Source organism: Equus quagga, chromosome 4 (genome assembly GCF_021613505.1).
Source record: "Equus quagga isolate Etosha38 chromosome 4, UCLA_HA_Equagga_1.0, whole genome shotgun sequence".
Lineage (NCBI taxonomy): Eukaryota > Metazoa > Chordata > Mammalia > Perissodactyla > Equidae > Equus > Equus quagga.
The window spans coordinates 123,460,730-123,472,375 of NC_060270.1; positions in this window are offsets into that span (position 1 = coordinate 123,460,730).

Sequence of the window (11,646 nt, forward strand, 5' to 3'; positions counted from 1 at the left end):
AAATTCAAGAAACAATCATTAAAAGCATTTCATCACCCATATCTTCAATTTCCATCCCCCTCTCTCTATCCTTCTCATATGCTCATCAAAACTCCACTGATTTCATTTAAGCTTACATCCTAGCAGCAGAGGGTTGCTAGATAAAATCACATAGATTGGCATCACTATATATTCACGATTACCAGTATTAATTGGGTAGTCAACACTGCCCATCAATCTTCTCAATTTTCAATATGATTGGTAAAATATTCATAATAATGACTTTTTCAATACATTCTCTACACTAATCAAACCTCTCACTCTCCCCATCTTTTCATCTCACTTTCAGCCACTGGCCTCAATTTCTACTTTGTAAAGAATCTTGACGCCATCAGACAAGAACTCACCTCATTTCATTACCAAACTGCAAACTTAACCTGAATCTGCACCAATCCTCCCTTTCTTCACTCTTGTTGGAACGAGGTTTCCCTTCTCCTATAAGGATATCACTCCCATTTATTATGGATCGTATTTTTTTCCCATCTTCTCAGAGTCTTAGTTCTGTTAGATTGTCTCTTTCCTCAGGTTCTTGTGCATCAACATTCAAAACTTCTCTGAATCTCTCATATTAAAGGGAAATACATCTCTCCTTGAACTCCTTTCCATATGCTATAATATTTTACCACTCTTTTCAAGCCAAATTTATTGGGAGAGATTTCTGTACATACTACTTTATCGCCTAAACCCACACTTATCTTCACTGACTTCACTTATCTTCACTGACTTCCCATCTGGCTTCTACCTTTGCCATTACACCGAAACTGCTCTTATTAAAGACACCAGGAATGTTTTCTGCTTCCCTTCAATCTTTCAGTTGAAAAGTTTCTGCTCAGCCTTCAGAGGGTCTTAGATTTCTTTTCCTCAATGATACCTTCCATACCATCGTTTAAATTATGCTGTCACAGTACTCTGTACTTAGTCTTAGCATTTACCATAGCTTGTAATTCAATACTTATTTTGTTGTTCCTCCAAGCAACATGATAATACCACCAAACAAAATTTCAGACCCAGAAGCATTCCTGAGTATTGAGACTAATACCACAGATACACAGCAAAATTTGTAAAAAGAAATCTGCTAGTTTCAGCTATAGTTTCAGCTATGCCCCTAAAGACTCACTCAACAATGCAACTACTCTAATCTCTTTTTCTCACTCTTCTCTGCCTAAAACAGTCTGAATTCTACCTCCAGCTAATCAACTATCCTTATTTCTCACTCAATTATCCTGCTACCTCTTTATTACATATAGAAATCTAGCCTCTTCTGGAAGCACAAATAAAACATCTTCTAAGAAGGACAGGTACCAGGAGAGTGGGAAAGGTTATAAACCCTCCAATAATTTTTGGTTTGTAAACTTCCCTATTCACCCAGTCCTCATCTTTCTTAGATCTTCTATATGTAAGCAAAGGAATGAATGAACAGTTGACAAAGAGAACTGGTAGTGACTTCTTGGTTCACTAAGAAAATGCCAAGAAAGAAGAACGAGAATTGTTAGAATGAAATATTTGTGCTATTTCATGATTTTGAAAGTCTGTCCTTTCTTTTAGAGGTCTAAGGAATTAGAATTCCAGCATCTTCAGTTAATTTTGCTTTGGTAGAGAGCTAAGAAGAGCATAACTGTAACATGTCATTTAATTACTTTCTGATGTGATGTGCCATTTTAATTAATTTGGGGTTAAGTTTCCTTACTATAAGATACAATGGTAAGGGTTCATAGTACCCCTTTAGTTTTCCCATTACTTTGGGGCAGAGAAGGGAGAATACTGAAGTTTTTAATATCAAAGTGTACAAGTTGATGAAAATTTAAGTTTAGCACAGATTTTGTGCTATTCAGGTAAGACACATACCAGCTGAAGAATATTTAGGCATCAAATATATTTATAGACTTTCTCAGAGATTTTTCATTTTGACAAAATAATACTGTTTCTTACGAAGCCATTGAAAGACTATTTTTGAGTCAGTTTCATGGTTATTTTTAAAAAGTCATCAGTACTTACCCTTTACTGAAATATTTCTCTATCTAAATAAGCAGATGCTTTCTGACTCAATATTGAAATCAAAATCAGTGCTGTTTATACCAAGATTATCAAGTGCTAAACTTTTAGATTTGCCCACTACCATTTGCCAACACTTCCTTCACACCCAGCCAAGTGCCAGTGACTTTGTTTCTCATGACTTGGCATACCAATACTCAGAATTTAGCCCTGGAGACCATCACCAATGTGGGTTTCCTGAGTCCTTTCCCAGCTCTAGATCATTTGAGAACACTCCCCCCCTTTTATAAGGGGAGCTGCTGCCAGGTTTTCTAAGGTTTCAATTCTTTATGCATAAGTCCCCAGTAAGGTACTTATGGATTTTTCTCTCCAAAATAATTTCTTGTGAATTTCATGCTCCAAGGAATAATGAAGAAAACTCGATTCACATTTATCATCATTTTTTTTTTTTTTGAGGAAGATTGGCCCTGAGCGAACATCTGTGCCCCTCTTCCTCTACTTTACATGTGGGACACCTACCACAGCATGGTGTGCCAAGTGGTGCCATGTCCACACCCGGGATTTGAACCAGCGAACCCTGGGCCTCTGAGAAGCAGAACGCGTGAATTTGACTGCTGCACCACCGGGCTGGCCCCTCATCAGCATTTTATAGAATATGTTTACTCTGCCATGGATCCACAGACTTAGGTAACTAATTATTCTACACCAGGGATTAGCAAACTTTTTCTATAAAAGGTCAGCTAGTAAATATTTTTGGCATTGCAGGCCATATGGTCTCTGTCACAATTGCTCTACTCTGACACCACTTAACTCTTCCACGGTAGCACAAAAGCAGCCACAGACAATCCATAAATGAAAAAGTGTGACTGTATAACAATAAAATTTTATTTTAAAAAACTGGTGGTATACCAGGTTTCACCCATGGGCTACAGTTTGCTAACCCCTGCTCTAAACTAATTATTAACATACAGGAAAGCAGACTGGCATAGGCCAAAGATTATGGTTATTGAAATCAAACCAACATGTCTTCAAATCTTAGCTCTGGCAACTTATACAATTTTCCATCAGTCAGAACATCTCTTTCAGTCTATTTCATTACCTGTTACAAGGATATTACGTCTCCCACCTTGAACCTGTTCTGTGAACATTAAATGATATAAAGAATGTGTACAAAAAGTTTAAACAGATATTTTTTTAATTTTTAAAATATTTAAATTTAAAATGAGGAAAATAAAAATGATAAAAATAACATTTCTATTTTTGTGAATAATAACCATTGTTATTTCCACTTCTATTAAACTTACCTCAGACTCAGTTCCATGCTTGACCTAGGATGGTTTGTATCTATATAAATTATATATTTTAACTATGCTAGTGGGTGAAACACAATCAATGTGAGACTTTAATTAACTCTTTGAGCAGTAATCGTCAATCAGTAATTCGAGCATAACAAAAAAGTTTCATGGAGGAATCTATTATGGTTTTTATTCTACAAACCCAGACTTATTATAATAACTTGGGTTATTATAATGTTCATCTTGAAAACCCATCTTAATTAGTAACAGATAACATCCAATATAATTTTCCTACATTTCTATGATATAATTATTCATTAAGATAATCTTCATAGTGAAAATACTTAAATTATTTGTAAATTATGTTGGATTTACATATATTTATAACAATTTTTAAACTTGCGTTTGCTTATTCTGACTAAATATGAATGTCACTGTCTCACCATATTATCATTTCCAAATTTCCACTAGAACAGTAATAGAAGCTACCATTAATGGAATGCATTCATCCTGTATCTTAGCACATAAGCCAATAGGATCATTAATAAAAACTGCTTATGTTTTATGCAAGCATATAATTTACATCACTTTCACTGCATTTGTTTCAAATAAAGTATAACCATTCCATATTAAAGAAATTGTATACAAGTGTAAAAGATTGATATGGGAATACAGGGGAACATATATTTGGGTTATGTGAACTAAAATTTTTTTACTATCTTTTTTTACTATCTATTAACTACTATTTATATATTTGGATAGCAAACAGCCTTGAAAGATGGAGATGGTGTCTGCCTCCACGGAAGAGGGCAGATTTGTTTCTTGACCATTATTATAAAGACAATGTCTCCCACTGAGACAAAGATGGGGCAGGATTGCTAACAGTGCCTTATAAGACTGGGAGTTTCCTAAGCCCTGGGTTCCTCAGCTAAGACACAGATCCCTTATATGTTCACCATCTACTTGGATTCAGTTGAGAATAAACTCCTGTGGGACTAGGGGGAGGCAAGGGAAGTAACGTGAACTTAAAGTTTGTTGCAGGCTGCTGTGGCATAAATAATAAAGTCCTTTATCTCTGATCCAGGAGTATTGTGTCTTCCATAGAATCTATGAAACTGTAATAGACGAACTTGCTAGTTTGAAAGCAGGGTAAAATCTGAGACCCTTTGATGTTCTTGATATTAGGCATATTACGGCTTTTCTTTCCTGCATTGTCAATTTTTATCGAATCTTAAATATTGTATTACACTGTTCAATGCTGTACTTTGACATTCTTTGAAATGCTTCATATTTGTTTAGTTGTCCAGTTAAATTACACGGAATTTGTTGTATCTGGCTATCTTTTAAATATGTTTAAGTTGGTTCTAGAGCAGCTTCTAGCCTAGTGCTAATTTGTCCCTCCCACCAATGTAACACCCTTCAGAAGACTCTATGTAACACACATTACAACTTCCTTCTTCTCTGGCTGGTGGCAACTTTATTTCAGCCCTGTGTGAGCTCTGGCAATTGTTCAACCTACTGCTTACCACTGGTTTCTATAAGGCCTCAGTCGTTTCCTCTAAGCATGTGCAGATTAGTACTCAGAAAAAGACAAAAGAGGATCCCTCCACATGTCTCCAGAATCTCTCTGCACAGCTACCATCTTTCTAGGCTTCTCCCCCTAAATTCTAACCACTTGCACATTCCTAAATTCCATTCTGTCTCTTCAACTCAAGGAGACCACAGAGCTGTTTGGATTTCTTTCTCTGCTCTGTTACCTGGAAACTGTTTCTAGGTAAGACAAAATTGGGACAATTGTAAAGCTCATTTCCTTTGTTTCTTTGCTTTCAGGGATCATGGTCCTGTGCTTCCTGTTGTCCAATGCTTAAAAATCATTGTTTTTATATTTTGTTCAGTTTTCTAGTTGTTTATAGTGGGAGAGCATATTGAGCATCTGTTACATTTCATTGCTGACAGTGGAGTACATTGCATTTGTAAAGTTTGCAAAATAAGTTGCTATAGAAACAGCTTTAGAGATTAAAAAAATTAATTATATGCAAAAATAATAAATACCTGAAGACATCATGAGGAAAAAATAGCATTTTCTTAGTTTTCTCTAAATTTTAAGTGTCATTAAAATGGTACATGCTTTGTGGATGAATAGAGTTAATGATAGTAATAGCATCAATAATATAAATAATAATAACAACGCAACATTCTTTTACTACTAATTTCCTTAAATTTTCTGACCTCATAATCTCCTAATAATTTTGGAGTAACTATTATGAGCAAGACATTTCATTATGTGTAGTTTGGCATACAAAGATGTGTCTTAGTTTTTTATCTTCAGGAACTTTAACTCTAGTCAAGGAAACAAGACAACCCTGTCTGCTGTTCATTATCTGTGTGTTTATGAAAATCACTTGATTTATCCAAGCTCAGATTTCTTCATCTGTACATGAAAAGTTGAAAGAGATGGTATTTAAAGTTATTCTTACCTCAGAAAAGTTATGGCTCACTTAAAAAGTATTTAAAAATCTTTAGCTGTGTGCTCACCTCTATGTTAGGTAAGGGAGGATTAGAAAAAAAAAATCTCAATTACTTGCCTTCAAAATGTTCCAAAAATAACTGCATTTTTATGTAAATGAGAGTTTCAACACCAAAACTGTGAAGTACTAAAATATGCACTGCTAATAAGCAATGCAGTAATATTAATTGGTATGAGTTGGGTTCCCATTATCATGGTTTCCCAGATAATCAGAAGATAGAGCTAAAGGAATATAACTTTCTTACTGCACTGCAGTCAGTGGCTTAATTGGGGAGTGAAAAAAGGGAGAAGTTCCTCTCCCTGAGCATATTTTCACTAGGTAACACCCTTTGTGACACTTTTAAATGCAATAATTTAAGATGAAAAGATGTTAGAAGGGCAAAATTCAGTCAAGATGGCAGGGAATTCATGCTTTAGGGCACCTCGTTCTCCACTATAAAGACAAAGCAACGATAGGTAAAATATAAAAACAGAAAATTAGAGTCATAACTGGGCTCAAATACAAGATAAATATTTTTGAGAGCCAGAAACAAAATAATACTTACCGGGCTAGTGGGACTGAAGGAGCAGGTGTACCACTGTGGATCCAGAGATAGGTAATGTCCCCACTTTGGCTCTGGTGTGGTAATGAACATCGATATCTACTCCAAAAGGGACATGGACCGGAGTCAAGCTCATGACCTGATGCCAGCAGGTATTAAGCCTTAGAACTGGGGCAGCATATTCTATAAAGAAGGTTAATACAAAGTGTTTCCAATCTGCTGAATGTAACCATAACAGACAGACAGCTATAGGCAAAAAGACAAAATGACAAAACTAAACCACATGACCAAGGACAGACCTAAGAATACTCCCTGCTCTTAGAGATTAGCTCAAGACCCACATTATGAGATCTGGCTTTGAACCAGTTACCAGAGTGTTAGATTGACACAACCACAAAACCCACTAATTAAATAAATAAATGAATAAATAAAAACTTCAGTGCTAAGAAAGGCTGCAAACATCAACATGAAAATAGGTGTGCACTCCAGAAGAAATTTACATCATGGAACAATCTGGCAAACTTTAACAGAAATATTTTCGATACTCAAAGAGACAAATGGAAGCTTATAAACTATGAAAGAAAAAAGAAGCAAGAAATTGTGAAATAAAATAGGAAGAAACAAGATCTATAGAAAAAAGGAAAAAAGAGTTGAAAAATATAGTCACCGAAATGAAAGGCCCAATTTAAAAATAAAATACAGGGAGCACAACCAAAGAAAGAATCTATAAAGTGAAAATAGAATTGAAAAAAGTCATTCAAAATACAGCATAGCGAAACAAAGACATAAATGTCATAAAAGTAACTAAGAAACAAGTGGATATCTAATAGGTGTTGCAGAAAAAAATGAAGGAATGATGAGTAATAGTTGAGAATTTTGCACAAATGTGCTTGTAAATAATAGATAAAAAATATATTCTCAATATCATGTAGAATAAATAAATAAATACAAATCCACAGCTAGTCACATTGTGGTGAAACTGTAGATTATTAAGGATATAGAATAAATCATAAATTATCAGAGAGAAAAGATAGATTATTCTAAAAATAATTAGCAATAAGTACGATAGAAACTTTTTCATCTATTATTAGAAGCCATAACTCTATAAAGTAATATCTCCAAATTGCCAAGAGAAAGACCTGTCAGTGTAAAATTTTATACCCAGGTAACATATCACTTAAAAGCAGGAGAAAAATAATGAGACCAATAGACTTTCATAAAAAGAAGGATGAAACATGTGATTCTGTGTAAGATAATAGACCTCAGAATATCTACTGGAATAAAGTTTTTATATCCAATAGCAACAAAAACCTCCTTAAGGTCCTTGCCTCAAATGAGACCTAACCTGATAAATGCAAAATCAAAACTAGGGGTTATTTCTGGAGATGAAGAGAAAAGGTATTAAAAAAGGTTCATAGGGCAGTTCAACTGTCTTTCTTCTTTAAAATAAAAAAGACAATTTTCTTTTTTAAAAAAAGACAAACAAAAACAAGAAAAAAAATTCTAAAACCAAACAAGAGGCCAGCAATGAAAACATCATTAGATTCTGATAGAGCTGGGTAATAAGTACATGGTAGTTTATTATTCTCTTTACTATCTTGTATGCCTTTAAAAATATCTTAATCTACCAAAAAAAAAAATAGCAGAAAAAGTGTAAAAGCAAGAGTTAGTGTTTTCCATACATTACCGAAGTATTAGTGTCAATATATGAGATCTATAAAGAAGTTTATGAGGCTGGCAAATGTTTTATGTTCTAACTTCCCCATCAAACAATTGCATATAGCTAACCCAACCCTCCACCAATGCCAAGGCCCATCCCACTCCCTGTGATATTAGAATCTCTCCAGGAAACCGACATGAGTTCTCAGACTTTGAGACTGTGTAGTGATTTCCAGAGAACAGTGTCAAATTAAGGCTGCCACCCACCAGACATCAGAGAATAAACAACAATACAGTGAACAAACAAGGAGTGTGAGGACCTCTATGTCTTTACATGGTTCCAGGTAGTCATTCTTCAGTCTTTGGCACAGGTGACACTTGAGTATAGTCGTAGACGAAAAAGATAATTTAAGCAGTGTCATTAGGATGAAGGATTGTTTGGGAGCATTATGAAGAAAACAGCTGAAGAGGTAAGGCAGAGTCATTTGATGGAGATCCTTGAGTTCCATCCTGATGATTTCAGACTTGTAAATTATATCTGAGCAAATTAAGTTTAGTATGTGCGTGCATAATATTGTTAAAAAGCAAAGCTGAGGTTATTACAATCACGATAGAACATTTAATGGTAACTCTCAATGTATAGGGCTGTGAAAAGAATGAGAAAAATAAAATAGTAGTTAACTGGTTAAATGAGTAAATGTTTTACATTAAGTTAGTTTTCTAACCGAAAATCCTATTTCTCTATTGAAGGCGGAGATGGAGAAATAAAAGAATGCAAATAAGTTCATCTTTAAGTCCATCCCCGGTTCAATGAGATCTCTGTGTGCTTCTGAGCTATGCAGGAAGTTTACTAGGTATGGGAGGCATAAGAGGGGAGAGATGACTAGCTTAAAATTTTCCTAGTTACTCTGCCTCTAAGACATCCTTCCTGTGAATTTCTTTAGAGGACAGATCATTTTAGTCCTACAAGTACTAGTTTTATTCCAAATAAGGCAAGGGTTCTATTTCAAAATAAATGATGATATTGTAACAAAATTTAAAAATTACACTTTAGGCAAAAGAGCTGACTCATTTAAACTAACTTGGTGCACTATTAAATATTTTAAAAATCCTAAAAACCCATGCCAACTAATAAGAATTTTACAATAATGTTTCTTCCAAGATTGCACTCAGTGTGTTCCATAATAAACAAAATTATGAAATACATATTTATTCAGGTGTTTCTCTGGGAAGGAAGAGAACTAATCTGCAGTATTTGGAATCTAGACTACTAATGTCCAATAGAACTTTCTGTGATAATAGAAATATTCATTCTGAACTGTCCAATATAGTATTCACTAGCCACTTGCAGCCACTGTGCAAGTGAAATATGGCTAGTGCAATCAAGGAACTGAATTTTTAATTTTATTTAATTTAAATAATTAAAATTTAAATGGTCACATGTCATTTAGTGTATGGGTCAGCACAGACCTAGACAATTAGTATTCAATTCAACTTTGAATATAGCCAGAAATGAACAAAGACAAATGGAAAATATAAAAAGTAGTTGGTAGAAGTTAATTGCTAGATATTATAAAGACTTGGAAAACTATACTTCCCATATCTTCTTAGGTCTTCTCACACACTGAAGTAACCACCATTCACCAAATTGTATATGGACTATCCCCATTAGTAGTCAAAACTGCATCTGTGAAACCCATACGATCAATTAAACTGAAAATCCTTTCTCCCATCACATCCCTTGTGAAAGTTACAAAGTTTGAAACTAGTCCCAGTAATGTGAAGAACCCAATAAAGACTCATAAAGCCATGTGTTTTACTGTGGTAATTCCCACATGCTTCAGTAAAAGGGCGATGACTCAGAAAACCACGTCCTTTGCTGGAGTGTGGCCTTGCACTTAGAGGAGGGTTGTTCAGTCCAGGATTAAAATGCACGTGGTAATGAGCTCTCAAATGCTCACTTCTCCCATTCCCATTACATGCTCATTTCTAAAACATTTTCTTCACAACTTTCTTTTCCCCTGGAAATAATATCTTTGCTGGAGCCAAATTTCTAATTTCTCTACACATTTAACACATTACTCCATTTCAAAATACTCTGAGAGAGTGAGAAGTTAAAGGCAAGAAATTGAGAGCAAAGTAGAAAGTCTAAATTAAACAATCTGTTTAAGGCCCAGCAGGTTTATACATCTTTCAAAGCTTTGTGGACTGTTTCCTTTGAATACAAAGCTCTTCAAATATGTACAAACCTAGCCCTGCCACCACCACAATATCTGAAGAGAAATAACTCTCATAATAAACTTGTGTACCAATTACTGTAATAAGTGGCTTAAATATCCATTTAAATACCATAGTTTTTCATCAATTTTAATTACTTGTTATCTCTATGAATCACATGAACTTTAAGATTAGAAGGTAAATATTTGTACTTTGGTGTAGTCTTCTATTTGGGAAAAGGAAAAAAAAAGCCCTCATATTTATTTTTTTGGTTTAATAACTAGACACACCTCAAGCACTGCCTGATATTATCAGAGGTCGTGGGAAAGTAGTGTCAATGATAAGCAACAAACAGTGTAAGTGACTTTTACGTAAGCTTTAGTTTCAACCCAAACGTTTGCTCCTTTCATCCAGCTTGTGCTCTCAATTCTTTTATGCAAATAGTTTTCATTTGACTTCTTACGGCAAATCTAGAATTTGAAAATAATCAGATAGATCAGTGTGCAATTTAAGGTCCTGACAACAAGTACAGAAATGCTGTTTTGTGCTTGAAGGAACTGTGCACAGACCATCTGCTGCTTTGGTGTTCCCAGGAAGCCTGTCAAAGCGTGCACGCATGAAGAAGCAGAAAAATGAAGAGGCAACATGCTCACAGCCATCGGAACAGGGATCTAAGAAACTACAGCATCCACTTTGGACATTATTCAGATTAATAATTAAGTCTACGTGGTATATTTTAGGTCCAACTACTGAACCCAAATCCCAAAAGAAGAATGTCTGTGACAGTTTTTATTATTATGTCATTGCACATTTCATGCAGCTTAAGTTAACAGGATAATTGAATAGAACCTCAAGCTGTGTTTGCACTGCATTATGTGACACAATGGAAACAATATGCGAAGAACATGGAAAAGGCAAATTATGCCGTTTTACCAAAACAGTCTGCAATATGATGGGTTCATGCTATCTATGAACTTATTCCCAAAGTAGCACAAAATTTCTCCTTGCCTGCCTACTCATAGAAGAATAAAAATACTTATGCTTAGCAATGCCCCAAACACCCAGAGTTTGACATTAAAGTAAAAGGCTAAACAGTGGCTAGGACAGATTCACATAGAATACGCATATAGAGTTGGAAAAGCCCTAAGAACCAAAAAAATACACAAAAATTCTGAATTCCCCATCACATCTGTCTCCAAGGGTATTGAATAAGAGACTTTGGACTTGTACTAACTGTGCAAGCCATATAGTGAGTTATTCCTAGAACTAGATGGGAAGGAGGGAAATGAGCTGTTCACAAATTATCTAAGTGGGTAATCTGCCCCCAAAGAATGGTTTTTAATTGTGAGAATCACACTTTTATTCCAGAGGGCGA